Raw genomic sequence first — 27,720 nt, forward strand, 5'->3', positions numbered from 1 at the left:
ATAGGAAGAGATCCTTATCATCTACCCACAAAATGCCCGCCTGTGTTTCTTCTTCTTTATCTGGTTCAAGGCAGGAAGGAAGGAACTGCCTGGACAAAACCCACTCCTTTCTCAGGCCAGCTACTCCCACATGGCACTCAACATCTCTACACAGTCATGTACACTGTAATGCTGAAGGCCTGAGGGATGGTCCCATCCGTATTGGCCATCAAATGCCTCTCAAAGTCAATCCAGACAGAGAAGCAAGCCACCCTTCTTCAAACTCATCTGGCAGCTTTTCAGTGGGAGCATGTGAGATGTCTCAAGGCTGGGGCTGGACTTGTTTTCAAGCTTTGCAACCATTTCTTTCACCCATGACTTGTCAGAGTATAAATACTCAAACAATCCCCACAAATGAGCCTCCACGCTCTTGCCCTCTAATTATATCCACAGCGTTCCCTTTTGCATCCAAACCCTCCCACATCCTTAAGCAAACACGCTGACACCCAGGCAAGCCTTACACAGCACTGTGGAGAAATCCCTCACCATGCTGAGCTTCTCTTCTGCGGCCAAAGTCTGCTGGGCACGCCTCAGTGCTACAACCCCACTCACAGCTGGCTAATATTAGGGCTATGTACTCTGCTGGTACAAAATTATTAAGCCAGTGGCAGATGAACCTCAGCTTTGTTGTCTCTATCACACCCTTTGCCCACCCTGTGGAGGCTGCTGTCACCAGCCATGCACCACTGTGCTAGTTTTTCTGAGACAGGGAGCATCTCAGCTCCTTCCCACCCACTGTACTCACATGAGCAATGTAACCCAAATAAACTGGGTGGATAAGAATGGAGGGAGAATAGGTGATCCTGATGCAAGGCACTTGGGCACACTTACGTAGTAAAAAGCAAACACCTCTCTGCTGAACTCGATGGTGCAAATCACTTTAAGACAGAACAGGAGGAAGGAGAAAGGGCATTTCTCTCCATGCAAATGGGCTGGTAGAAGAGCTGTTTGCAAGGACTTTGTGTGCTAGTCCCCAGAGGAAAGCCACCAAGCAGGGCTAGTAAGACTCTCAGTGGTTTTCCACTGGAGACAGACAACATTCTTGCTGAAACACTGTCAGAGCATCTGACCAGCTTTGAGCAATTCTTGCAGCCTAGCCCATGAGACTAGGATTTACAGTCTTATCTTTACCTCTTGAACAAATAGCAAGAGGCAGCCCCTGAGCAGTTCAGTATCCTGCAGGGCTGCTTGGTACCCACATTTGTTAAGTACAAAGAATATAAAGCATCAGGGAAAGCAGCGAGCAGCAAAAACTGCTTCCTGAGGCTCCAAAATGGAGACAAAACAACTGACACTGCTGGAAGGGTATTTCACACTGGGAGGCAGCAGGGCTGGAGGGTGCAGGTAATGCTGAGATGTGTGGGGCAAGGCACATGACACGGTGCGGTGCTTTGAGCTGTGCTCTGAGGGCATTGTCCACCACAGTACCCCATTAGCAGCACCATGGGATTACCAAAACACCATTTCAGGCCCACCGGCCTTTCACGCGATGGTTGGTTTCTGTCATGAAGAGAGGTGGCCTTGGTTTCCAACCCTATAAAAAAAAAAAAGACCACTAACAATCCAAAACCAGCACGTGTGATGGGTTTTCCTGTTCAGAAGATCTTAGTTTACTGTATTAAAGATTCAAACTAAGTGCAAACAAAGGGAAAATGGCTATTATAGTTACAGCCTCATGAGCTTGCAGGAGGCTTGGTTCGAGGTCTGTTTTCCTCTGTCAAAGAAGTTGCTGCCTTTAACCCAAAGAAGAAAAAAAACATTATTCCTTACCCAAAGAAAGTCTCAGCTGCCACCCAGTGGAATTAGCAATCTCTGCATTATACCAGTGGCTCCTATTGCTACCTCCTCACTCCTCCCAGGCTACAAAGTTTTACTGCCCAGCAGTAAGGCTTGGCTTGTTTGCAGTACCACTTACCTAGAGATCGTTGAGCACAATGAAGTCTCACCACTTCCATTTGTCACAGGGGAAACTGAGGCACAAGAGCCAAATGGTCTCCCCAGTCACAGAGCAGGCCAGGAGCAGAGCTAAGGCTACACCATGCCTCTCCCTAATGGATATCCTAAACACAAGTGGATGCTGAGACAAAAAGGATCCTACTACATCAGAGTTTGAAGCAGAGGGGACACTGCAGAGCAAGGGGTTACACAGTGGGGTTTGGAAATGGGGTTAAGGTTGTCACTTAACTTAGGCCACTAGTTGAGCAATTTATCTTTGTGGTCTTCTACATTTTCTTGTAAGTAAAACAAGCAAGCAGTCTGGTTTAAGAGATGCCTGCAGGGATGTTGCCAGCTGTCACCAGTTATTTTTCACTCTAGGAGAGCATGCTCCATTACTGCAAGAAAGATTTTGACATATGGTAGGCTCTAGAGGGGAAAGACAGAGCTGTCTGTACAGCTGGCAGTGCAATTCTCTGCAATAAGTGAGGAGCCAGGAAGTCTGAGGTACGAAGAGTGAAGACGAAGTGCTAGATAGAGGCATGCACAGCCCTAACCAAAATGTGAGCAGGATCTGTCCTCGCACCGGGCTTTGACCACTTTATGTGCAATGGGAACATGATCTACCTTTCAGGTCTTACAGGGGGCCTCAAATCCCACAACCCCTCCTCTGTCTACACACAGCACAAACTTTAAGCCTCTGTGAGCCTTTTCAGTGAAGGAAAATTAGAATAGCTGGAATATTTCCTCCCCATCCTACGCAAGTACATTTCTGAGCTGCAGCCCCGTGTATAGCAGGGACAAGACCCAGTAAGTGCCACGCATGGGGATGGGTGGAAGGATCCTAGAAATTGGCAGTGGCAGCATGAGGGGCATTTATTCCTGAAAACAGTGTGTATGCGTGCACATGCATATCTATGTTGCCTGGAAGATGAAGAATGCCAGATTCACGGGAGACCCAGATTCTGACAAAGGCAGCTCTCAGCTATTTGCAAAGCTTGACCTCCTCTGACCTAAAGTACAACGGCAGATATATATAAGCAGGTTATTTCTCAGAAGAGGAACACTTTGTGCCTTCTGCTGTCCTCCTAAACAGCACTCAGCAAACAATCATCATCAGTAAGAAGTATATAGCTTTTCTAGAAGCCTACGCCCTCCTTGAATAGCTGGGTTTGAAAGATGCATGTCCAAAGCCTCACCTAGAGATCCAGATATCTCAGCACGAAGCACAGCAACCTTTGGGATTTTAGGGATTCAAGGGAGAATGCCCAGCAGCCAGCAGTTCAGGCTACTCCAGGTCAAATGGGAGCTTTGTCTTTCAACCCACTTGCTAGTTTGCTGAGCCTTTATTCCCTTTAAAAGAAAAGATGCAGTGGATACTGAACAGGAGATGAACACATGCACTCAGCTGTTTGTGAAGGCCCCCTGTTTTTTGGTTGGGTGTTTTTTGTTTTTGTTTTTGTTTTTTTGGCAATTTCACTCTGCTATTGAAATTTCACAACACTGGAAGCCACCTTCAAACCAAAAGCCAACAGTGACCCAGAACCACAGAGCAATCCCAGATGCAGCACAATTCTCGATTTGAGGGCATCATCAAGTTACCCCCCAAATTTCCCTTGTTAGACTTACCAAATTGAAACAATTTCAGAGGAGGGTTATCAAGCTTTATATTTTAAAGATGGAAGTGACCTACTTAGCTTCTCATCTTACCTATGGAAGAAAAGGCACTTTCTGCTGCTGTGTGAGAGGATTTTAAAACAGTTTCCATAGAAAACCTCCCTGAATAGTGTTTACAGCAGCAGCAAGCCTCCCCTGGCATTGTCTACTTAACGTCATGCACTGCTGCATCAAATCCACAACTAGTGCAAATCATCGGTTGATCGACTGCACTAGTCAGGGGCTAAAGGATGTTGATTAGCAAGGCAAAAAAATCTGTCATTAGAAATCCAGATAGTCTCACATGGCCAGATCTAGGCACCGACAATTCCAAGCAGAGCAACTACATGAAAGTCCCAAGATCACTGGAGGGAAAAAAAAGAAATGTGTAAACAGAAGCCTTATTTACCAGGCTAATTTTGTTATTTAATTAGTTGCTCTGGATGCACAGAAAATTAAATCTGAAGGATGTACTTTGCCAGGCAATTGCATCATGATGGACACCACAACCAGGCACACAGGCTGCCAAATCTTGCATCTAAAGCCATATAAGACAGCGCTAGGCTTATTCCCTTTCTAAGCAGACCTTGATGGGTAAGATACCGTCATACTCTGAATAAGCAGTCACAGCAGAACACATGTACATAGTGCTATCTGCCTCTCCCTTGGGAGCACGCATCTTTGGCTATCCAGTTGTGCTTCTTCCATGTGCAATTTCTCCCAGAGCCTATGGAATGACTTTTGTACCTCTCAGTGTCCAAAGTGCACTGATATGCTCACGTGCCAGTACATACTAACATTGATGTTGCTTTGGCTTTCCTAGCATGCTTGGCCTCCTTGTTTTTTTTTGTTTTTGTTTTTTTTTTTTTTTTTTTGTTTGTTTGTTTGTTTGTTTGTTTGTTTGTTGTTTTTGTTTGTTTGTTTGTTTGTTTGTTTTTTGAGAAAGAAAAGCACACTGCAGTCTTGAAGTCTAAAGCATCAGATGCCCACAGTTATTCCAAGGAGGCACTTCATGACTATCCCACAAAGTAAATCACACTTGCTTGCTTGGTAAAGCATACCACAGTGAATGCACAGAGTGTAAATGAAAGTTAGAAAACAAAGCAGAGGAGAAGTGCAATCAGATGGCCTTCCCCAGCCAATTAGAGCCTCCTTACACTATGTTTCCCTGCATGAAGGCAGATTTCACTTAACCCAAAAAATCCACGCCACCAAGTCTGTTCAGCATGAAGGGATACCTCATTTAGCTTGGCAGTGTTGGAAGCAGTTGCTGTAGCATCTATTTAGAAGCTGGGTGAATTGAGGGACTATGAGGCTTCAAACCAACTCCTTCTCCATCCCCAGGCTACTGTGTGGGGCACTGAACTGTGTTGAGGGAACCCACTTTAAGAGCTTTTCTTTAGAACCTATGGACTGTCCTGCTCCATGCAGCAAATAGCACATGCTACACAGGCCTCAGGGAACCCTCTCCATCAATCCTGCTGCTCATGTCTGCATCCTGACAAGCTCCTTACCCTGGTGCTCATTGAGGGTCCGCCAAACACAGCCATTCTGAACCAAAAAAGTTCAAGGTTAATGAACAGAAGAAGAGTGGGGTTCCCAAAATAACATCCTGTAACATAATTATGAAATTACTTGAAGTCTCAGGCAATTACAACTTCAGAGTGCTGCTACCCAGAAAGTTCAGCTATGCACCAGCATTACACTCTTATTTCTCTTCTGCATTAACCACATTATAATGTGAATACAACTGCAGATCTTCCCTAGGACTCTTTCCTTTCTCTCGAGGAAAATATATATTAATATATATTGTCAGTCACTTCATGATTTAAACATATGTTTTGTTTTACATGCCATGAGAGACAAGGTTTTTTATTTTCAACATTTTTCTCATGATCTACAAACACGTCAAGAAGACAAAAGAAAGTTCATGTACCTTAGTATACCATTCAGCTGTTCATAGCACTAGCTATACACACTGATATTTGAATGAAAGTTACAGGTAATGTTGATAAAAGATTTTGTAAGTGTATTTAAGACAACCAAATAGTTACACGTAATATGCTCTTCAAGTAACAGCTTAGCTTCAAACAAGATACTTCAAGTGTTTCACCGTCTCCGTGACAATTATCCCATTGGGAACATTTGCTCTTCCCCACTGATTAGATGGGAATTTGAGGTGTCTAGCTTTTCTCCTCTCCAATATCTTCTTGTTAGGCATGCAAAATATGCAGCTTAATACGTCCAGTATGAGTCCAGCTTCCCTGCAGTCAGAGGAAGCACCCACGGGTTGGAAAATGCATCTTGGCTTTGCCAATGCACAAGAGACCCAGCTGTGCTGCTTCAGAGACTGCAACAGCAGGCGTCACATGGAGGCTGGCTGCTGGGTACAGACCGTGTCACTGTGGACATGATATATGAGGAATTTCATTCTGAGTGGAGCCTTGTTCAAAAGACATCTGGACTGAAGTCTGTGAGGATTTGCCTGCCCCTCCTTCTATTTTTAACCTGCTAGTCAGTGGGGAACAACAAATGAGAGCATTTCGAATGCAAGAGACAGCTGGGAAAGGATTTAGAAAACTCAGTAGTAGGTACCAGGAAATGATAGTTGGTGTTTGTTCACAATATTTTGTTTAGTACAGAAGAGTCATTCTAAGATAAAGAAAAACAGAGTTACTCTTTGGAAGCTTTTATTCCAGATAATGCTTCAGTCCTTTGAAGTTATGATATCTTGGCCATGAAGAAGGATTGCTTTGTATTAGAGCCAGTACAACGCGATGGTTTCTGCCTCAAAGAACTTATGCTTAATGAGTCATTAGCCTATTGAACAGACAGGCTGAAAACAAGAGTGCCGGAATAGGGAATTATTTGTTTTGCTGTTGAAAATGAGTGTAGTAATCAAATATCCAGCCAACATTAGCAGCAGCTCCAGCTCTCAAGCCTGCGTGAAGGTTTCTGGTAAGGTTAAGAAAGCTGATTCTAAAGAAAGGCTTGGTTCAACAACTACAGCAGGGTGGCTTGTTTCTGGAGCCTAGGGGTATTCCTCACACTTCAGAGGAAGAATTCTTCCCTGTAGTGCTCTGCCCTCCTTGTAAAGCACTTGTACTCTGGTTTGCATCCTTGTAGACAAGATCATCATTCCTACACCTGCCTCCTCCACTTTGGGTCAGTTGAGGCTTTAAAACATGCAGATTCCAGCACACAGGGATTACAGCTGTCACTGACTTCTCTGTCTGCAGAGGTAGGAGCAGTCTTCTCAAACTACGTCTCCTTTTTGCTCACTTTTGCATCATCTTGCAGCAATCTCACTCACCAAAGGTTGTAAACCTCTCTGTTAGTCACTCAGTTTGACATTGCTCTTCATTGTTATTCAAATAAATTTAGCAATGAAGCTGTAGTCCTCATCAGTGTAAAAGCACAGTTTCTGCAAACATTTTCTCATGGTTATAACTTGTCACCTAAACTCAGTTATTGCCTGAGTATGTGAGGCTTTGGAGTGCAGCAAAAAATCAACATACAATCATGATCTATTGGAAAGCCTGATGAATGCTTACAAGATACCTCTTACAGGTAGCCAAAATAATGTCATATTTACAAGATGGAAAGAGCTGAAATGAGAAGGATGACTTCATTGGTTGCTTCAAGCAACACGATCACTTCTCTTGCAACTCACACTACATTCACAGCCAATTAAAGCTACCACAGAGAGATTCCTTTCAAATGTTACCAGTCTAAGCTAATAAAGAGCAAACGACAGAACTACAGAAACAGGCTTGCTGTTTGATGAACAGCAAGGATTTCTCAACCTTTTCCAACGTTTAGAACAGGCAAGTAGTAACAGCAGAACAGCTGGGACCACCGCAGTGATTCACTAAGTTTATAAATAAACTTCAATGCATAGACAGAGAAGCTTGTTTTCTTCCTGTGGCACCAAGTGGCATTGACCATTGCTTGACATCATTTACAGCTGTGTTCTTATCATTACCCAGGATATCTGTGCTGTTTTGCCAATGAAGCAGCAGCAAGATAGCAGCGCAACACAGCAGTCAACAAAATTGCTCCTCTGAAAAGCCACTTACAGATACCTGAAACACTTGTTAACAAATAAGACTGAACCAGCTAATGCATTTTGAATTTGGAAAGTCATATAGGATTTCAGTCACTGAAATACCACTGACCCACCTCATTCAGGACCATGGGAAGGACAGAGAAAATAAAAGTCAACTCAGACCTCAAGGTCTTGTAGGTAATTTTCAGTGCAAAGTGAGAGGCAGCCACGGAACAAAATGGCTGGGACAGAGCTAATTGATTTTAGTTCCAGCCCAGTATTTAGAACCAAATTCTCTAGTTCTTCATTCAAAGTATAAAGGTTCTTCAGCATATGGGAAGGTTGGTGAAAAGTCAAACACACGTATACAACTGTCTACATATATTTGACTCAACTGTTTATATTTGAGACTCTGAAGAATCATTCCTTCAGCCATGCTAGAAAACGCCAGTCCTAAGCGGGTATTTTCCCTAGGAACAGCATTATGCTGATAAGAATGACATGGTGGACTCTTTCCAGATTGCCATACTGTAATTATTAGGGAATAATTGCAAACAAGAATGAAATGTAATCACAATATTGACTATATCACCTAATATGCTTCAAATTATACTCCTCAAACAGCTGCAATAATAATGTATTAGCTAGGAAGTAATTCAATATCCAAAGAGTCCTTTGTTACAGGGAAAAATAGTAGGACAGCTATAATAAAAGTGAGAAAATAGAGCTCACGGAGCACAAGGTCCTGCCTCTTTTGCACTCTGGAGATACCTCTCTGACTTTTTAAATGCAGCCATTTGTGCTGCTCAGTAGCATTACCACCACCCCCACAGGAGTCACACCTTGAAAAAATCAGCTTAGTCCCATTCAGTTTTGGCACCACATTAATGTGTTTGAAATAATTAAGAACTAAGCAGAAAAGCAAGGAACAAGGAACTGAGCTGACAGAAATACCTGAAAACATCAAAAACAGTCAATCACAGGTTACCAGGACACAGATATTAAACTGAAGCAAGTGTTCACCATACCCAAAGCTGGGAAAAGTGAGCAGTCTTTTGGGGTGCTCCTAAACCAGATGGGTTTTCCCACAAATACTCAAGGGACACAGCAGGACTGAAGACCCACACTATCTTCCCAATGAAAATGTGGCAGCCTATCACATTTTTCTTTGAGGTAGGGATCAATCTGTGTACTCAAGCCTGCATGTCTGACAAGACGAGGAGCTTTAAGGCAGACCAGGGTGTGAGATCATCACTAGTACTACGGCCAGAGGGAAGACTCAAGCAAGAGCATTCTCACAGGGTGAGCACAGAAAAACTGAGGGACAAGCTAGGATGGGAAATACATCCACTGAGTAAATAGATTTTTACAGCTAGGCAGTAATAGTGGTGCTTATTTTATATGTTTAGTGAGCTACTGTCCTGAAAAGTGGTGTCTGTCACATTCAGGAAGTCAGATCATAAATCAGACTTGGAATTCCTCACTCAAGTGACCAAAGCATGATTACTTATGTTTTTCTGCCAAACAGCCACATTAGGCTCAAAGCCCTCCAAACTAAGAAATGTAGGTTGCAATATTGTTATTTAGTAGGTTTTAGTAACAGGCTGTCTGACATGAATACGGAAGGCATTAATATTTACAGCTGACTGGGAGCAAGCTTCTTGCCAGTTAGTGTCATTCATCTACTGAACACCAAAAGCTTGTCTCTCAAGTCACTACAGCTCATCTTTCTCTCCTTTAAACTTCGCTGCCTGTCTTGCTGTGACCTATTTTCTAGGGAACATATACTCACCTAATGCTTGAAGATCAAATCAAAACTAGCTACGCTTCCTTTGAACAAAGATACATCCTTTGCATTTGAAGTACACTGTATCTGCCTCCTTCCTGGCACTTGCTTCTAAATGGAAACACTAAATCTGATGGGAAGCCTAACTAATCTGAGAATCAGTCATCCTTATTATCAATAGTACTTCTGGATTACAGCAACAAAAGCTCATTATTTTCTCAAACTAGGCTGGGATACCTCTACAAGTAACTCAATTGAAACCTCTTATCCGTAACACTGAAAAAAAAGCAGATGGGAATAGCTCTGCTATCTGACTTTTGATAAATTTGTACCTAGTTCTAACTGTGCGGATTTACTTGCTACTTCTAAAGCCCACTAGACCCTCACCAAGCACATTAACTTAATTGGTAAGTCAAACCCAGCTGGAAGAAATACCTTTGGGTCTCTTCCTACAACCAGCTCAGCACAAGACATGCTCAGCTCTGCTTCAGCACCTAGTTACTGCTCAGTCTTTCCACACCTTAAGGAATTTCACGGGTGTTCACCTTCCTTGCCCAGCAGCAGCCCATGGCCTACCCAACATATATTCTCCTCTCTGTATATAGCCTGGGATTACCAAGAGCTCATTTAATTTAACAGAGCACATTTCCCTCACTGATAGCTGTGTCTGGCCTGTGCCTTGGCAGGCCTGTCTCCGCTATCTCCCCTCAAATACTAGAAATACTTTGCGTATGTTTTTTCTGGGCTTTATGCCCATAGAACTCCGGTTCCCCAAATACATGAAGTTATTTCAAAAATGCTCTCTCCACAACAACAACAAAAGAAAAAGGCAGTGCATTACTACAGAGAGTCAGGGCAAGGCTAGATACTGCAGAAGGCTCCTTTAATGCCTTGTGTCATGGGCCATGAATCATTTCTAAAGCTCTTCTGGAGTTAATGGTCATCGTTCCGCTTGCTTCACTAGGAGCTGGATCAAGACCTTGGCTTTCATCCAAGAGCCCCTGCACTTTAAACGGCATAGCATTTATCTGCTGCAACTGGAAAAAGGCTGAGCTGACCCTACAAAGATTTATAGCCAAGCTTCTGGGGAAAGAGGTAGGCACATTGATACAACAAGAGCAGTCACATTTTCTCCTTCTATCAGCTAGATATTTTTAAGCTCCAGATGTTATTTTATACACCTAGATCTTTTGCAGCTTTTGAAGCTGTATTTTTTTTTTTTTTTTAATGTTTCAATTAGAAAGAAAAGGAAATCATGTTTTTTGTCTTTTTTTTTTTTTAATGGGGTTTTGGTTCTCTTTTGACTTAGTCAATTTTTATTTATATATACACATACGTCTGTAAAAGCTAAAAGTGAGTTTGAGAAAAATCTTCAAAAGTACATTTAAAGTATTTTTAAATTAACTTTTTTTTTTTTTTCAGTGCTAGAAGAAAAGTCAGAACTTTAGACTCTGTCAGCTTGAAAAGATGATATTCCTTTAAGACAGCACATTGCCAGATCCCCAAATCATCTCTTTGTTTGTCCAGTGTCCAAAGAGACTTGGCCTCAATGAAAAGTGTGCTGGATTGGATCAGCAACTAAGAAAGTCCTGAGAACAAGTTCCTTTTCCCCAACTGTTCCCCTTCATGCTTTTCTGCGCACATCTTAAGACAGACTGACCCAAGGGACTTGCTCTCCAAAAACGATCATCAAGGTTACATGTCGTGTTTGTACAAAGCAGAATTCGCAGCTTCTGTCCTAGTGAAAATGCAGCATTGTGATCTGAAACAACTGCATATGCTCTAGTGCTGATTTTTCACAGATTTCCTTCTACTCCACTACATGCACCTTAAGAAATGCTTTCTGTAAAAAATAATGATAATAAAAGGCTTTTTCTTCTTTTTGTATAATTTCGATGCATACCAGGTCACAGCTTGATAACCTTGAAGAATTTGATGTGATGACTTTAACATACAGCTACAGACATCCACAGTATCCCTCTGCAAGACTGTCTTGACCTTTCAGTGCTTCAGCAACCAGCTTTCAAATGAATTATACAGATACTCATATTCAAAATATAGAGCATGGGGCAGAGGGCTGACTGTCAGGAGTGACAATTGAAAGAATGAAGTCACACTTGCTGTGTTCTGCAGTTTTGCCTTGAGATAACCCAAAGACCTTCTAACAACATGATCCTGTATTGCCAGGAGCTCAGAGTCCAGCTTATGAGCGAGAAACTCAAGTACTGCAGGTTCCTTTGTGTGGTCACTCCTGAAATGGGAGAAGTTTGATTCTGGAATAACAACTCAGTTTTAAAGCACAGGCCTTCTCCAGAATAGAGTCATTTGTGTTCTGGGGGAGGGTGCAAGTCAGAGGAAAGAAGATAGCTGAAGGAAACTCATCAGCCTACCTTAATGATAACCAAACTCACTGCAGCAGAATAGCACTAAGGCCAGTCAACAGCCCCTCATGCAGCCAGTCCTGTGTCCCAGCTTTCAAAAGCACATTGCTGTTTGCACACCATTTTAGTCCAATACAAATACTTATCTCTAAGCTGCTTTTGGAAAAGCAGATGTGCGCTCCTTAGTCACTTAGGTATTACAGAAGTTTTTACTCTGCTCATATTAATTAAGAGGAGAATAACACTCATTAGAGATCCTAATTAGTACTAGAGTTGGCAGAGTTGGTGTATCATAAACATACAATGTTTAATGAGTACGTGGCAGATGTTAGTCATCTCATTTAACACACAGCTGGCAGAGGTTCCTCTCACAACAGAGTAGGATGGTAAAAATGAACCAGCCACAGATATTGCTGTCCTTTGCAGAACCATTTCTGGGGCACTAGCTGACCCATTTCTTTTTTCCCTAGTTATCTGTTCCTAGAGGTTTCACCTTGATCATTGTGAGCTAGCACAGCCCCACATATTGCCAAAGCTGCTGCATGTCTTTCAAAGATGAAGGCAAAGTTGTAAGAGGTTTTCTGGGTGAAATAAAACAGATAAAACCCCACAGAGCCAGCCAAATGCCAGTAAGGAGCCACACATACAATTACTACAGTACACAGTACAGCAGTCCCTAGTCTCCCCAAATTTGGGGGAATTTATAGGGTCGTGTCCTATTGCTGCCGGGAGTATGGGAAACAACCACTGCAGACATCCCTACCAGATCATTAAGACTTCTCTATCAACAAATCACATATAAATGCCATCAATAAATTACTGCCAAGGAATAGCCCCATCAAGCAGCTGCTGCCTCTCTGGGAGAGCCTCACAGCTGCAGGTGGCTGTTGTGGTGGCCGAGCACCAGCAGCAAGCTGCACCCAGCCTCATGCTCAGCTGAAACTCATCCATCACTGCAAGTAGTTGCTTGACTCTTTAGCACTAACAGCATTACAAGACTATGATATTAAATATGAATAACTTACGCTGTTAAGCCACCACCTGCTAGAAATAGCAAGGAATTCATTTCAGTAATTTCATTGGAATATGAAAGTCTGGAAGTATTTTGCTTCAGGATGTGAATGTTTATTGCCATTTGCAGTGTTTTACTGCTTGGTAAGCTCCCCTAAATGGTTAGCTGCTCCTTCCTTCAAAAACTCATTTTATTTTTCTTAAGTACTGCAGAGCTGTAGAAATTGCAAACAAGACATCTGCAACCTGGGCTTTATAAAAAGTCAGAAAATACATTTAAAAGAAATGGGGAAGCTTTTGGGGTGTATTTAGCCCAAAGGCTCATTTTAACAGTAGTTGAATGAGGGATTTTTTTTTTTTTTAAATTAATGAAAATTAAATACATTAGCACAAAGCCTTTGATAATCTTGCTTGTAGCACCAGCTAGTCCCCTGAGTGCTTTTATCATCATCCATGAGATGCAGCTGCACTCACCTTGGAAATGTTGTTTGAGCAAGCATCAACTAACAGCCCTGCATTAACATGGTAAACAGCTACAGTTCAACCTTGTGGAGGAGGAAAACAAGAGAAGTCATTGCTAAGCCTAACTTCTCATGTACAGCTTTTCTTCATTTATCTGCTCTTTCTTTTCCTTTTCTCTTCACTATAGACAGGTCTTGCAGGAGAACGTGAACCAAAGTTGGCGGATTGTTGCCTGAAGTTGCCAAAGTTGCTAGCTAGCACTCCTGACTAAACATGTTTTAGTAAAGGCTAGATTGTTTATTCCCCTAGCTCCTCTCTCCTGGCTACACATGCATGCAGAGGCTCTGCACTGGCCTCTTCAGAAAGGCCTGCTAATTCACCCTTTGCTTTTGTAGTCTAGGCTCCCTAAAATTTTGTTGCAGAGGCAATGAGTTCTTCAGTGACAATCAGGTGAAGAAGGCTTGCTTCAGGTTTACAACAACCAGTTAATGTGTGAAAACAGCTTCTTCACACTAATACTTTTCTGCATAGCAACAAACAGGTTTAAAACATGCCATGTACTGCTCTCTTAGATGTGGCCAGCACTTTCTGGGTTCAAAAAACCCAGCACTGTACAGAGAGCCCCCAGTACTTGCCAGTGCAACCTGATTCAAAGATCGAAGCCGAAATTCCTTTAAGTGGTATATTCTTTATTGCAGCGCTGGATGCACGGGGGATCTCTCCACCTATCGTGCATACCCAAAGCAAAAAGCAGTCTTGAATTTATACAATCAATCTATCAATATTCTACAAGCACCTATACATATGCATTACCTATCCCCGCCTTCCCTTGCTTCTCATGCTAATTAGCCTTTTGGCACCTTGCGCCTGCGTAGAGCCTTCCAAGAATTGTGGGCAGGGGTCTTTGGGACGTGGGCAGGCGTCTCTGGGAGGAAGACCCCGAGTCTTCCTCACAGTGTACTTTTCACCTTTGGTCAGGAATCTGCTGAATTGGCATGTTTCTTAATTGCGAGAGCTGGTTGTTGCCAATTCTTCCGTTTGTTGTATCTTTATAATGAATTCCAATGTCCAGTTTTGAGATTTATAGTCCTTACGTTTGTTTCTCTGTCCGTCTGCCGCTTCCTTATCATGAGTTTCAGTGTCTTGTTTTGAGATATACAGTCCATGTCTGGGGATTGTCCTTGCCTCCCCAATGCCTCCCCAATACCTCCTTAATCAATCCCCCCTTTTCTTTTCCCATGCAAATTCTTTTGCATCAGATACTTTCATTATTTACAGTAACACAACAAAGCAGGCATCTAAACAACATGCACACAAATATTCCTAACACTACTAATGTGATTAGAGCAATGAACACTTGTCTCAACCATTGGAAATTGGGCAACCAGGAGGTTAACTTATTCCATATTTCACTAAAACTCCACAAAAGATCATCTTTACTGATCTCATGTAGGACCCTTGTCTGCTTCCATATTTCTTTCAGGTCGGTAGAGATCCTTCCACTCTGATCTACATACACACAACAACTTGTATTTATTACTGTACAGACTCCCCCTTTTCTGGAAAATCTAGTAAATTCTTTTACTTAATACGGAAATTTTCTTTCCCAATCATTATGATATGTACCCCTCAATACCTTACCATGCACATTTGTCAAGGAGGCTAACATGGACATTCGTTGTAACAATTTCCAATTCCAAACAAGTAATACAAAAGACAATATTAAACTTATACTAACTAATATCAATTGTTCAATTACAAGATGTCTGATTTCCCACATAAGTAGTATCCGTATTTATACAATGCTGTTTTCCCATACCCCTAGGTGGGTTACACCTTTGTACACATACATAGTAAGATTCCAACAGCACAAAGCTACTCACTTCTAGTTCCAAAACTTCTTCATATTTTTGACCCCAAGATGTGTTTTCCCACAAATTAGTCCAAGATAAGTTTGCAGGCAAGGGAATCCCGATTAACGATACACCCTTATTCCCATGCTGTGGCAGATGGATGCATACCCAACAGTTCGTCTTATTAGTTACTTGAGAAATTGTTTGTATTAAGGTCAGGTGTAAGTTCTCATCCCAAGTTGCCCACCCCGAATCCGAGAACCGCACCCCTGCAATCATTAGGATCTGGAAAACCGTAATTTTGTTGGTCCAATTGGAGTGGTGGTCTATATCCTCGCCGGGACCTTCTTCACCCTTGAATTGTGGATCCAAGCTGCTTGCTTCTTAATCTTAATGGCGGTGTGTGTTGTCAGTAATACTTGGTATGGTCCCATCCACTTTCCTTCCATTTTTCCTGTAGGGGTTGTCCTGAAAAAGTCTTCATATATATATAATTCCCGAGCTTAAAGGGGTGGATTGGTTGATCCAACCCTCTAGCCCTGGTCCCTAAAACAAATTTATGTACTTTATTTAATTGTTTCTGAAGTTCAGTTATATAAGCATATAAATATTCTGATCCTAACTGCGTTAGGTCCTCTCCACTAAATAGAAATTGCTATGGCCTTCCATATAAGATTTTGAAGGGACTCAAATTCCCTTTTATTCTAGGTTTAACTCTAATTCCAAGTAATGCTAAAGGGAGGGATTGAGGCCATGACAAATTAGCTTCTTATCCAATTTTAGCTATTTATTGTTTAATTAAATGGTTCATTTTTTCTACCTGTCCACTTGCCTGTGGTCTATAAGGAGTATGCAGTTGCCAATCTATCTTTAGAATCTTACTTATCTGTTCTACCACTTGTGCACAAAAATGTGAAACTCTATCAGAAGACATTGCTCCTAGAATCCCAAAGCATGGTATTATTTCATTTAACAAGACTTTAACCACTTCTCTTGCTTTGTTTGTTCGACAGGGAAAGGCTTCAGGCCTTCCTGAAAACGTGTCAGTCAGAACCAGTAATAATGATACCCCCCTTTTCTAGGGAGTTCTGAAAAATCAATTTGCCACTGTTGCCCCGAATAATTTCCTTTACCGATTATTCCAAATTTTATTCTATCCTTGGTATTGGGGTTATTGTGTAAGCAAATGCTACATTGTTGAGTTACTTGTTTTATCATATCGTCCCACTAATGTCTGACTCAGGCTCTTATGCAGTGTGCCAGCTCCCCAATGCGTTTTATTGTGTTCTGTAAGAACTATGGGCCATGTTTTCATTTTACCTTTCAAATCTTCAATTAATTTTAAGTCTTCTTTTGTATAATTTGGATATAGTTTGGATTTTACCGTCTGGTATCAAAGACAATGCCTTCACCTCAGTTATTTCAGCTGCCTGCTTAGCCTCTGCCAATCGATTTCCAATTTCAAAATTGGTGTTCCCCTTTTGGTGTCCCTGACAATGCATGATAGCTACCTTTTCTGGTTGTTTTACAGCCTCTAACAATTTTAAAATTTCTTCAGCATACTTTGTGTTTTCACTGAGCGGTCAGCAATCCATGTTCTTTCCAAATTGCTCCATGAGCATGTACCACGCTGAATGTATATTTAGAATCTGTCCAAATATTTACCCTTTTTCCCGCTGCCAGTTCCAATGCTCCCGTGAGAGCAACTATCTCCGCCTTTTGAGCTGATGTTCCAGGGGGTAAAGGCTTAGACTCGATTACCTGCTGAGTAGTTGTTATAGCATATCCAACTTTACGTTGTCTTTGCATAACAAAACTGCTTCCATCCGCGAACCAAGTTTCTTCCGCATCTTCCATGGGCTCCTCCTTAAGGTCTGGTCGGCTGGAATACACAGTCTCTATAGTTTCTAAACAATCGTGAATCACAGGTTGTGCCGGAGCATCACTAAGAAAAGAGGCTAGATTCACAATATTAGTTATCACAATTTCCACGTTGTCCTGTTCTACCAATATTGCTTGATATTTCAAAATCATCAATTCTTGTTTAAGTTGTTTAAAGACTTTTTGTGCTTCTCCAGTCCAGACTAACTTTGACTGGTTAATCTTTATCAATTCACATAGAGGCTTTACCAATAGTCCATAATTATAAATCCAAAGGCGACACCAACCTGTCATTCCTAAAAAAGTTTGTAGCTCCTTTACCATTTGAGGTTCTGGAGTCTGGCAAATGACTTCCTTATGTTCAGTTCCTAGTTCTCGTTGTCCTTCCGAAATTTCAAATCCCAGATAGGTCACACTTTGTTGAGCCAGCTGGACTTTCTGTCAAGAGACTTGATATCCATTTAAACCCAGAAAATTGAGACGACTTATAGTCCATTGAATACAACTCCCTTTAGTCTCGGTAGCTATTAAGAGATCATCTACACATTGTAACAAAGCACCTTCAGTGTCCGGAGGCATCCATGTTTTGAGTTCCCTTGCTAATTGGTTTCCAAAAATAGTGGGGCTATTCTTGAATCCTTGAGGTAGTAATGTCCACGTAAGCTGCGTCTTTCTGCCTGAATCGGGATTTTCCCATTCAAAGGCGAATAGGTTTTGGCTTTCTGTGGCTAAGCCTAGGCAGAAGAAGGCGTCTTTTAAATCCAGTACGGTAAACCAGACTTGACTATTCTTTAATTTAGTCAGCAAAGTATAAGGGTTTGCCACTACTGGATGTATATCCTCAGTGATTTTATTTATGGCCCTCAAATCCTGAACTAGCCTATAGCTTTTTCATCTGCCTTTTTAATTGGCAATATGGGTGTATTGTATTCTGATTCGCATTCAATCAATAATCCATACTGTAAAAATTTATTAATTATCTCTTTAATTCCTTTCCTATCTTCTATCCTCAAAGGATATTACTTAACCTTAACGGGTTTCTCTCCTGGCTTTAATTTAATAATTATTAAGGTCACATTTTTAGCTCTTCCAGGGACTTCGGTAGCCCAAACTCCTGGACATACTTGATCTGTGATCTCTAAAGGTATTTCACTTTTAGGGTCAGTTTGTATTAGTGCCAAGCTTAACACATTTGTTAGTTGTTCTTCTCCTATACTTAATTCCATTTTCCCTTTTTCAAAGACAATTTCTGCTCCTACTTGCTCTAATAAATCTCTACCTAAGAGTGCCCATGAGGAGCTAGGCATATATAAAAATCTGTGTATGCCCCATTATTTCCCTAACTTGTACTTCAAAGGTTCACAAAAATAAGCCTTTTCGGTTACACCTTGTCCTGGTTTCAGTTAGAACAGAGTTAATTTTCTTCCTAGTAGCTGGTAGAATGCTATGTTTTGGCTTAGGATGAGAAGAGTGCTGATAACACCCTGATGTTTTAATTGTTGCAGAGCAGTGCTTATACCAAGCCAAGGACACCTCAGCCTTTTGCTCTGTCCTGCCAACAGGCAGGCTGGGGGTGCAGCAAGAGCTGGGAGGGGACAGACCCAGGACAGGTGACCCGAACTAGCCAAAGGGGTATTCCATACCATCTGATGTCAGGCTAAACAATACATAAGGGTGGCTAGCCAGGGGGAGGGGGCCGGACTGCTCGGGGTTAGGCTGGGCATCGGTCAGCAGGTGGTGAGCAATTGCATTGTGCATCACTTGTTTGTACACATTATTAGTAGTGGTACTATTATCATCATTGTATTTTTTTTTTTTTTTTTTTTTTTTTTTGTCTTATTAAACTGTCTTTATCTCAACTCACGGGCTTCAGTTTCCATTTCTCTCCCCCGTCCCAGAGAGGGAGGGGGAGGGTGAGCGAACAGCTGCGTGGTGTTTAGCTGCCGGCCCGGTTAAACCACAACACACCTTTTACCCTAACATAATAATTCTGTGAAGGCATTAATGCTTGATTTAGAACTGAATACGTTGCCCCATATCAATAAGAAATTTCACTTCCATTCCTCCGCTAGCTTCATTATAACCAGTGGAGGATCCGCTAGGGTAGATTCCCCAGGTCCCCGTTATTCCTGTTGAAATCAGGGGTCGATTACTCTAGGAAAAGGCTAGTCAATTTGTCCTCCGAAGCCAGGTCCAAACCGTTTTGTTTTATTTATTTATTTATTTATTTTCATTACATTTCAGAGTTGGTCCAAAAATTCCATAGGGGTTTCTTTTAGACCTTGTTGGAAGCATATTCTCAATTCCCAATTCATCCAGGTTTTAGTATTTACTTAACCGTTCATAGTTTTCAGGATGATTTGGGTCTTAGTGGGGGTCGGTCAGGGGAATGCAATTGTCCGCAGTTCCCTGAGCGGTCCCATCGGCAACCTGAGCTCGCACATGAACTCAGGTTGTTTTAAGAGTTAACTGCTTTTCTGTTTCTGTGACAACTCTCTCAGACCCATTGTGGTCCCTTTGCCCTAAAGGGCTAACACCCGGGATTTTAAGATCTCTGCCTCGGGCAGAGGCAGAACTATTAACATTCCTACATCCTCTTTCCCTGCTCATTCAACTTCAAACACCTTTAACACTTTCAACAACCCTTTTAACACTTCCTTTATCTTTCTCCAGCCTGTACTTCTCTAATGCCATCATCAAAGGCTCAGTCAGGGGCCAACTTAATTCCGTACCTTTTCCCACCAAGATGCTGAAACATCAGTATACAACATTTCATCCTGTTCTGCTTCTCAAAAAACAACATTAACTGTAGCAAAATATTATAGTTTAAAGTTCCATTTAGGGGCCACTTTTCTCCACATTCCAGCTTATAAAGCGGCCACCACTGATTACGATATTTTATCAATGTTTTCCTGTTCACACTTCCACCTGCAGATCCTCCAATATCCTTCCAATGACTCAAAATACAACCCAGCACACTTTTCTTAGGAATTTCACTGCTTACTCGCCCCCCCATTTTCCAGTTTACACTTTCAGAATACACGTGTTACTTACAAAAGTGTATCACAAAAATGTATCACTCACAAAATTACAGGCACACAATATCTTTCAGTAGCGATGTCACAAAGCTACTATTACCAGCAATATTGCTAAAATCACAATAACAATAGTCAGAGTCAAATTCCACATGCGATAAGTCAGAAAACCGAACTGTGTAACACCGTAACGATATCTCTCTTATAACAATGCCACGAACCTACTATTACCACCAGAAAAATAGCCAAAATCACAGTAACAATAACCAAAGTTAAATACCATACTCCATGAGTCAGAAAACCGAAATAGACAACACAATTCCAGATGGACCTTAAAGTGAGCTCTTTCCTTAAGGTCCCCAAATATACTTATGGTGCTTACCACAAAGTATATACCAAACACTGCCTCGCAGAAGATCACCTTCTGACTTACAGACAGTTCCAGATACAGATGGACCCCAAGGTCCCCAGATATACTTGTGGTACTAACCACAAAGTATATACCAAATACTGTCCTGCAGAAGTCACCTTCCGACTTACTGGACAGTCCCAGATGACCGGTCTACCAGAAAACCAAACCAGAATAAAGAATATACTCACTTACAATGATGGGGTCCTTGTCTGCCTCCGCAGTGATCCGGTGAGTCGAGGAGTCCCTCCGGGAAATCCCGGGGGTACCCTAGGGAGTCCTGTCCCCAGCAGGTCCTGCGGTCCGGCAGAGAGGTTGTCCCATCTGGGGTGCCAGATTGATTCAAAGATCGAAGCCGAAATTCCTTTAAGTGGTATATTCTTTATTGCAGTGCTGGATGCACGGGGGATCTCTCCACCTATCGTGCATACCCAAAGCAAAAAGCAGTCTTGAATTTATACAATCAATCTATCAATATTCTACAAGCACCTATACATATGCATTACCTATCCCCGCCTTCCCTTGCTTCTCATGCTAATTAGCCTTTCGGCACCTTGCGCCTGCGTAGAGCCTTCCAAGAATTGTGGGCAGGGGTCTTTGGGACGTGGGCAGGGGTCTCTGGGAGGAAGACCCCGAGTCTTCCTCACAGTGTACTTTTCACCTTTGGTCAGGAATCTGCTGAATTGGCATGTTTCTTAATTGCGAGAGCTGGTTGTTGCCAATTCTTCCGTTTGTTGTATCTTTATAATGAATTCCAATGTCCAGTTTTGAGATTTATAGTCCTTACGTTTGTTTCTCTGTCCGTCTGCCGCTTCCTTATCATGAGTTTCAGTGTCTTGTTTTGAGATATACAGTCCATGTCTGGGGATTGTCCTTGCCTCCCCAATGCCTCCCCAATACCTCCTTAATCAAACCAAGGACAGTAAAAGCAAGGAGAAAACCATTGCATCCTTCTCCAGATTCTAGATTTTACACTTGCATTCAGTTCTTTCCTCCAAATAAAATGCAATAATAATCCTGGACAAAAGAGAGAAAGCACTTTTTCCTTACACAGCAAAATAGCACAACTTAGTTTAATAGTGTATTTTGCAACACAGACGGTTTCCTGCCCTCCAATACTCGAGCCACGACAGAAATAACAGTGCTTCCAGCAATCTGAAAAGACCTAATGGTAAAGGAGAGCACTACATTTCACAGCAAGACAAGAGGGTTGAGAATAACATCAATTTTCCTCTATTTCCCATTGGCTTTTACCTAGGGTGGAATGGCCATTACAGCTACAAAGCACATTTCCCCTGTCCCGGATGTGCTGGTTTGTGCATTTGCTCTCTCCAGATTTCTCACTCCAAGAGCAGCTGTGTCCTCGTAACCATGGAAACTGCTCGTGGCAAATTCCCTCAAAACATGAAAGTAGAACGATAGAAAGGAACAAACATTTTAAGAAGGCTGTACACGAAGAGCAAGACAGCAGCTTATCTTCATAGCATGTTCCCAGTGGCTTGGGGATCATGTGAGAGAGAAAGCCATGGTTTCTTGAAACTGGAGGGCTGGCTGCTCACCTTCCTAACTGGACAAAATAGAGGACTCCATCCAAGGTTGCTCTGTAGCACTACAGTTGTACTCTCTGAAGACTTGCACCTATGTAGAGTCAAAGCTTTTCTAAACTTCTGGGGGAATCGAAGGACTCAACACTGAATTTTCATGGCAGTGCAAGACAACCTTGTGCCATGCCTAGGACAGAAGTACATCAAATTTAAAAGAGTAACTTGGATCATCTTCAAAAGGAAAAAAATAAAGGCGTGCACCTGTGTAAAACTGTAACAAAAAAAGCAAGTTGTATCTGAGTAGACCTTGGTCCTCCTAGTTCAGGGTTCTGTCTCCAACTGGGCTTGTAAATAGGGAAGAGTAAATACCCTTCATGCAGCCCTTCCACCCTAATACTCCCTACCTGTAACTCCCCCTTTTAACTCTTCAGGCTTTCTCCTGCTCCAATACATCTTGACATGAGAGGACCAGAACTGCACAGAGGAGGGTGAACCTTGGAGTCATACAATGGCTTTAAAAAAATTCTCTATTCTCTTTCCTAGAAGTAATATCGTTTAATCTTCTTTCCCATTACTACTGAGCACTGAGCTGTTGGAGCTATGTATTATAAACCCCCCAGTGTCACCCATAAGTGACAAAAATGATACCATAGCTCAATATTTTATACATGAGGCCAGGATTACTTTTATCCAGGAGTTACATTTACCTGCATTGAACTTCATCTTCTATTATTACTGTCTCAAATACAGCAGGTCCTTCTCCGTGCCTCAGTCTAACTCTGAGTCCCTCCAGATCACTTGGGTGAATACCACCAGACAGACCTGGACATTGGATAGTTTTTTGTTTTCTTTGTTTGGACACCTCAGCCTGCTCCATGATTAATTCAGACTTCAGGCTGATCATTTCCTGAGTCACTGATTAAAAGAAAAGAGAATTTCTCTGTTTTCCTCTACAGCTATTGGGAAAAAAAATGTTTCTCCGCAGTAGCCTTGTACACATGGCTCTCAGATAACCCCACCAACTTTCTGGTGGAGTTTTTGTTAGGTAGCCTTGATTCCTCCTCCTCCCAGAGGTTTCACAGCTGCTGCTCAAGGCCAGCTCTGACACCGTGCAGCTGTGTGACCTTGGGCCTGACCGCTGGGAACAGAGCTGGGAGAAGTCTTGGTGGGAGCCCCTGCTCTTTCCCTTGGGAAATGCTTCTAAGATGTTCTGTCAGTCCCCTCCTGAGCTATGCTGTAGGTGTCCCTGTGCCCACCTTTACTCCTCACCAGCCCAGACCCTGACCCAATGACTTGACTTCCCAGCCCCAGGCCTCATCACCACCATGGGCTTGCCTGACCAGCTGGACTCCTGCCTAGCCCGGGTCACTGCCACCCAACCTGCTCTGCTCTTTGTGCCTGGGCACTGTGGGACTGGGACCCAGCCACGAGGGAGCAGTCCTGCCAACCTTGCTTCACCTTCATTCCCAGCTCCCCTTGCCCTGAGGGGCAGCTTCAGCCCCACTGCTCCCTGACAGACAGGCTGAGGAATCAGGAAGACTGATTCTTCTAGCCGATCTTCAAGTTTGGAGCATAATATATTATAATAATATTTTTCAAACCCAAGAAAACTAAGCATGAGTTGTTTTTGAAGAGAAGAAGTGAAGACTCCAGTTTGTTCCACCGCCAGCTGAGGAGGCAGGACAGCTGTGTACTCCACATTTCCTGTGCATGACCTTCATCTTGTCACTTAGATGCTCCCTGAGAGTCTCTCTTGCTCTAGAAAGGGATAAAGTTTCCTCCTGAGAGCAAAGGAACCCTGCTTCTTCCCTCACTGTACCAAAATGTCAACAGTGACGGCCCTGGCTGGGAGGCTCTGGAAGTTTGCCATTTTCCCTAGCAAGCTACCAGGCTTCACATACAGAGCAGGGACAAGACTGACTACAGAAGAGAAGTTGGTCCTCCTCTGTGTATTAATACAAATAATGCACTAGCACTAGGATATAAAATTGGGCATCAGATATCATTCCCAAACCTTGTCCAAATATATTTAGAAACTCAAAGAAAGAAGGTTTTCATACAGAAGCAGCAAGCATACTCTTTACTAGAAAGTATAACAATTTAAATTACTTGCATTGGTATAGCTAGTTTGAGCCTCAGCTAGCAGGATTTCCTTTTTAAATGGGTATTTTAGCAACAATTTTACAATGCCAAGCTGTAAAGATGAAGACCTGTACTTTTCTTCTCACTAAGCTTCAGAAAATTACTCCTGCAATATTGCTTTCCAAAAAGAGTGCTAACACAATTTTGATAGCTGTGTGTTGAGGTACAGGCACAGAAAGTGAGAAATAAAATTCAATTTAAGATCTATAGTGCATGCTTAAGCATGTTGCAAATCTAAACTTCTACAGAGTGCTAAGGGCACCTTGGAAAGCCAGGAGGTCAAAACCACCAGGCTTCTTGGCATAGAAGCCACACAAGATATTAAAATATCTATTCATACCTATTCTGCTCTGTAGCACTGCAGTTGCATGTATCATACCTATTCATTATACATTTACATTTTCCAAACTGGCTAAAATGCTTATTTTAAATCAGACTCCAGTCTCACATCTAAGTTTAAGAAACACTGGTACTAACGGAATAAAATGAAAACAAGCATGTTAATTTCCTCACTTTGAATATTTAACATCAGTTCTGCATTTGACTGTCCCTACCTGGGTGCAGGGAGATCCATAAAGCATCTGCACAGAGCATGTAGAAGATTGTTAATAGCAATAATTGCAACAGGACACACTTCAGTTCTGCAGCTGAAATGGAACAAGGACTTTGAATTTTGGTCCAAAAGTCTCCCAGAACAGGCTTGACATTTCTTAGGCAACTGATCATAGCCAAAGGGAAGATGTTCCTGCCTCTCCTGTGCAGACTGTCCTCCCAGCACAGCAATCTGGTGATTGTCTCGGCTGCCAGACAGAAGCGGGTGCACTGTCACACCGGGCCCTAGGGAATCAGGGCTGCTCATTGTACATCACATCCTTTCTCCCAGGCCTTAGTCATTCAAAAGGTTTAAAGTTGCAGTGGACCTAGAGAGAAAATGAGACCTCCCCTTAGATATGCGGGGTGGCAAGTAAAAGGGGGCATCTACAGCAGGTGACTGAACAGCAGCCCCTGCTTGAGCCCTGTCCTAACACTCACGTTGAGGTGGAAGAGCTTGGCTATCTAAATACCACACAGCAATGTGCAGGGCAGGGGCATGTGAATCCTGATCTCAGCAGCAATTAAATTTCGCCACTTTGTGAAGTGTGTGAGCAGCAAGGTGGAAAGCTAATGAGATAGGAATAATTCACTTGGTGGAAATGGCCTATGGACTAGAAAGCCAGCTGCAGGTTTTAATTGTTCAGGATAACGTTTCCTTCAAATGCATGCCCCATAAGGTTCCCTTAACCAGAAATTCAACGTTCCTAAGTACCATCAGTGTCTCTGTTCCCAAGCTGTAGCTGTGGTCCCTGCAGCAGCCATAAGCAGAAGGCAGCTATTTTTAGCCCAGCAGCCCGGAGTCCCATTTCACGTGTGTTATGTCTGAGTATGCTTCACAGACCAAAAGGGTAACACTGCTGTACGCAGGCAGGATATTTTCCCTCTTCGGGTAATTAGATGTGTTAAGGGAGGTTCCTGATGAGCACATCTAACTGCATATAAAGCACAAAAGATATCTATCTCCCTTTGCAGCTATTAGTGAATCACCATTTCGATGCCTAGTAAGCTTGCACATTAAATTCTAATTGCTTCCTGCTTCCCTCATTAACCTGAATTACTCTACCTACCCATAAAAATCCTGCTCTTCCAGGAGGTACTGCGGTGCCTGACAGTCTCTGATCAGTCTAAATCCCTGAATCTGGATCTGCAATCTCAGAGCTGTCAAAAGCAATAATTCCATCTTCTCTATTTATCACAGCCATGTAACTCTTCGGCAACTCTCTTGACTCACCCAAGTATATTTCTCTGCCCTGTTGCTCGCTTCATAAAAATCCTGGCTGGCATTGTGGGTCTATGGAAAATAATGTCTGTTTTCTATATAAACACTTAAAAAAGCTTAAGCCAAAATCTGGTTAGTTCACTATATATAGCTGTAGTATCAGTTACTATATCCCTCAGCTGGAGATCTTGCTCCTGTTTTGCTAACACCTGCTTACACGTATTTGCCAACTTTTTCTCTCCTCAGTCATGTATCTAATCACCCATCCTCCACATCTGGCTTTCCTCCTTCATTATTTCTCAGCATTTCTCAGTTGTTAAGCACGGAGGAGACAAATCTAATTGGAAGTCTTCTTACAGCCTGCAAACTGCAGATCTCTGCATTGCAATACAAGATGGGTTAAACACCCTTACTGCCTCCTGGATATGGGGAATGGGACTCCCAGCCCCCCCAGCCAGTTCACAGCCAAACCCTGGGATATCATGTTTTCCTGACTGTGCTCCAGTAGTGCTGAAGTAGGAAGGAGATCAGAATTGTTTATTCCAAGAGTTCCCTAGCTTGCACATTGAAGATAACCAGCAGTCAGTGATTACGCAGCCTCCGCAGTAATGTCCCATCAGAAGAGAAACAGAAGCAAAGTTCCCAGTAACCAAACATCGACCTCAAAGACAGTAAATTGATTATTTCTAGAAGCTACATGTGAACATACTTCATCATTTTAGACTAAAACCTGAAGAGCCACTGCTGTGGTTTAACCCAGCAGGCAGTTATGAATCATACAGCTGTTCCTTCACCCCATTGCCCCCATCTGGGTGTAAGAGAGGAACAAGGAAAAAAAAAAGTACAACTCATGGGTTGAAATAAAAACAGTTTAACAGGACAGAAAAGGAAGGAAATATACTACTAATAATAGAATACACAAAGCAAGAGATGCACAATGCACTTGCCCATCACCTGCTGACCAATGCCCAGCCAGTCCCAAAGCAGCAGCACCCCCCTGCCCACCCAATTCCCCCCAGTTTTATTGCTCACCGTGACACCACATGGTGCAGGACGTCCCTTTGGCCAGTCTGGGTCAGCTGGCCTGGTTCCCTTCTCTCCCAGCTTCTTGTGCAGCCCCAGCCTCCTCCTGGCAGGGCAGCATGAGAAGCTGAAAAAGCACTTGACTCAGTGCAAGCACTGCTCTGCAATAACTAAAACGTTAGTGTGTAATCAACATTATCCTTATCCTAAACCCAAAACACAGCACTTTAACTGGCTAGTAGGAAGAAAATTAACTCTATCCCAGCTGAAACCAGGACAGTCATTAATTCTTTATAAGTATCAGCATCACATCAGCGCTCTCTAGACGTTGAGCCAACAAGCAGTTGTATTCTCCAGACAAAACTAACTACGCTATAAGCTTATATATCACACAAAGAAATATTCCCAAGTATCCATTTCTTTAGACATCCCTAGAAAGCACTCCCCTATAACAGAACAGTTGACATCTGTATCAGCACAGGCTTGTAAAGACGAGGTTTACCAGAGCAAGCAGATCCAGGGAACTCACTGCTGGGTGCAGCAAGGGGTCTCGGCAGCCCTCCAGCAAGCACCAAGCTGTGCACCAGCCAACCCAGATGGCAGCCTAAGAGCTTCTAGGAGCCAGACTGAAGGTCCACGCTCTTACAGAACAGCTCAGGAAGAAGCTAAAGGCCCTGGGCTGTACTGAAGGAGAGCTGTGGT

General features: G+C 42.6%; 1 long non-coding RNA gene across 1 annotated transcript; it reads right to left on the reverse strand.

Moving 5' to 3' along the window:
• Nucleotides 1-903: 903 nt before the first annotated feature.
• On the reverse strand, nt 904-27,720 carry LOC311431874. The gene is made up of 3 exons (XR_014689687.1): nt 27,521-27,720; nt 27,028-27,145; nt 904-1,573 (listed from the first exon to the last, which is right to left on the reverse strand). It is a non-coding gene; the product is annotated as an uncharacterized lncRNA (long non-coding RNA).

This window comes from Aythya ferina, assembly GCF_964211825.1.
Source record: "Aythya ferina genome assembly, chromosome: 2".
NCBI lineage: Eukaryota > Metazoa > Chordata > Aves > Anseriformes > Anatidae > Aythya > Aythya ferina.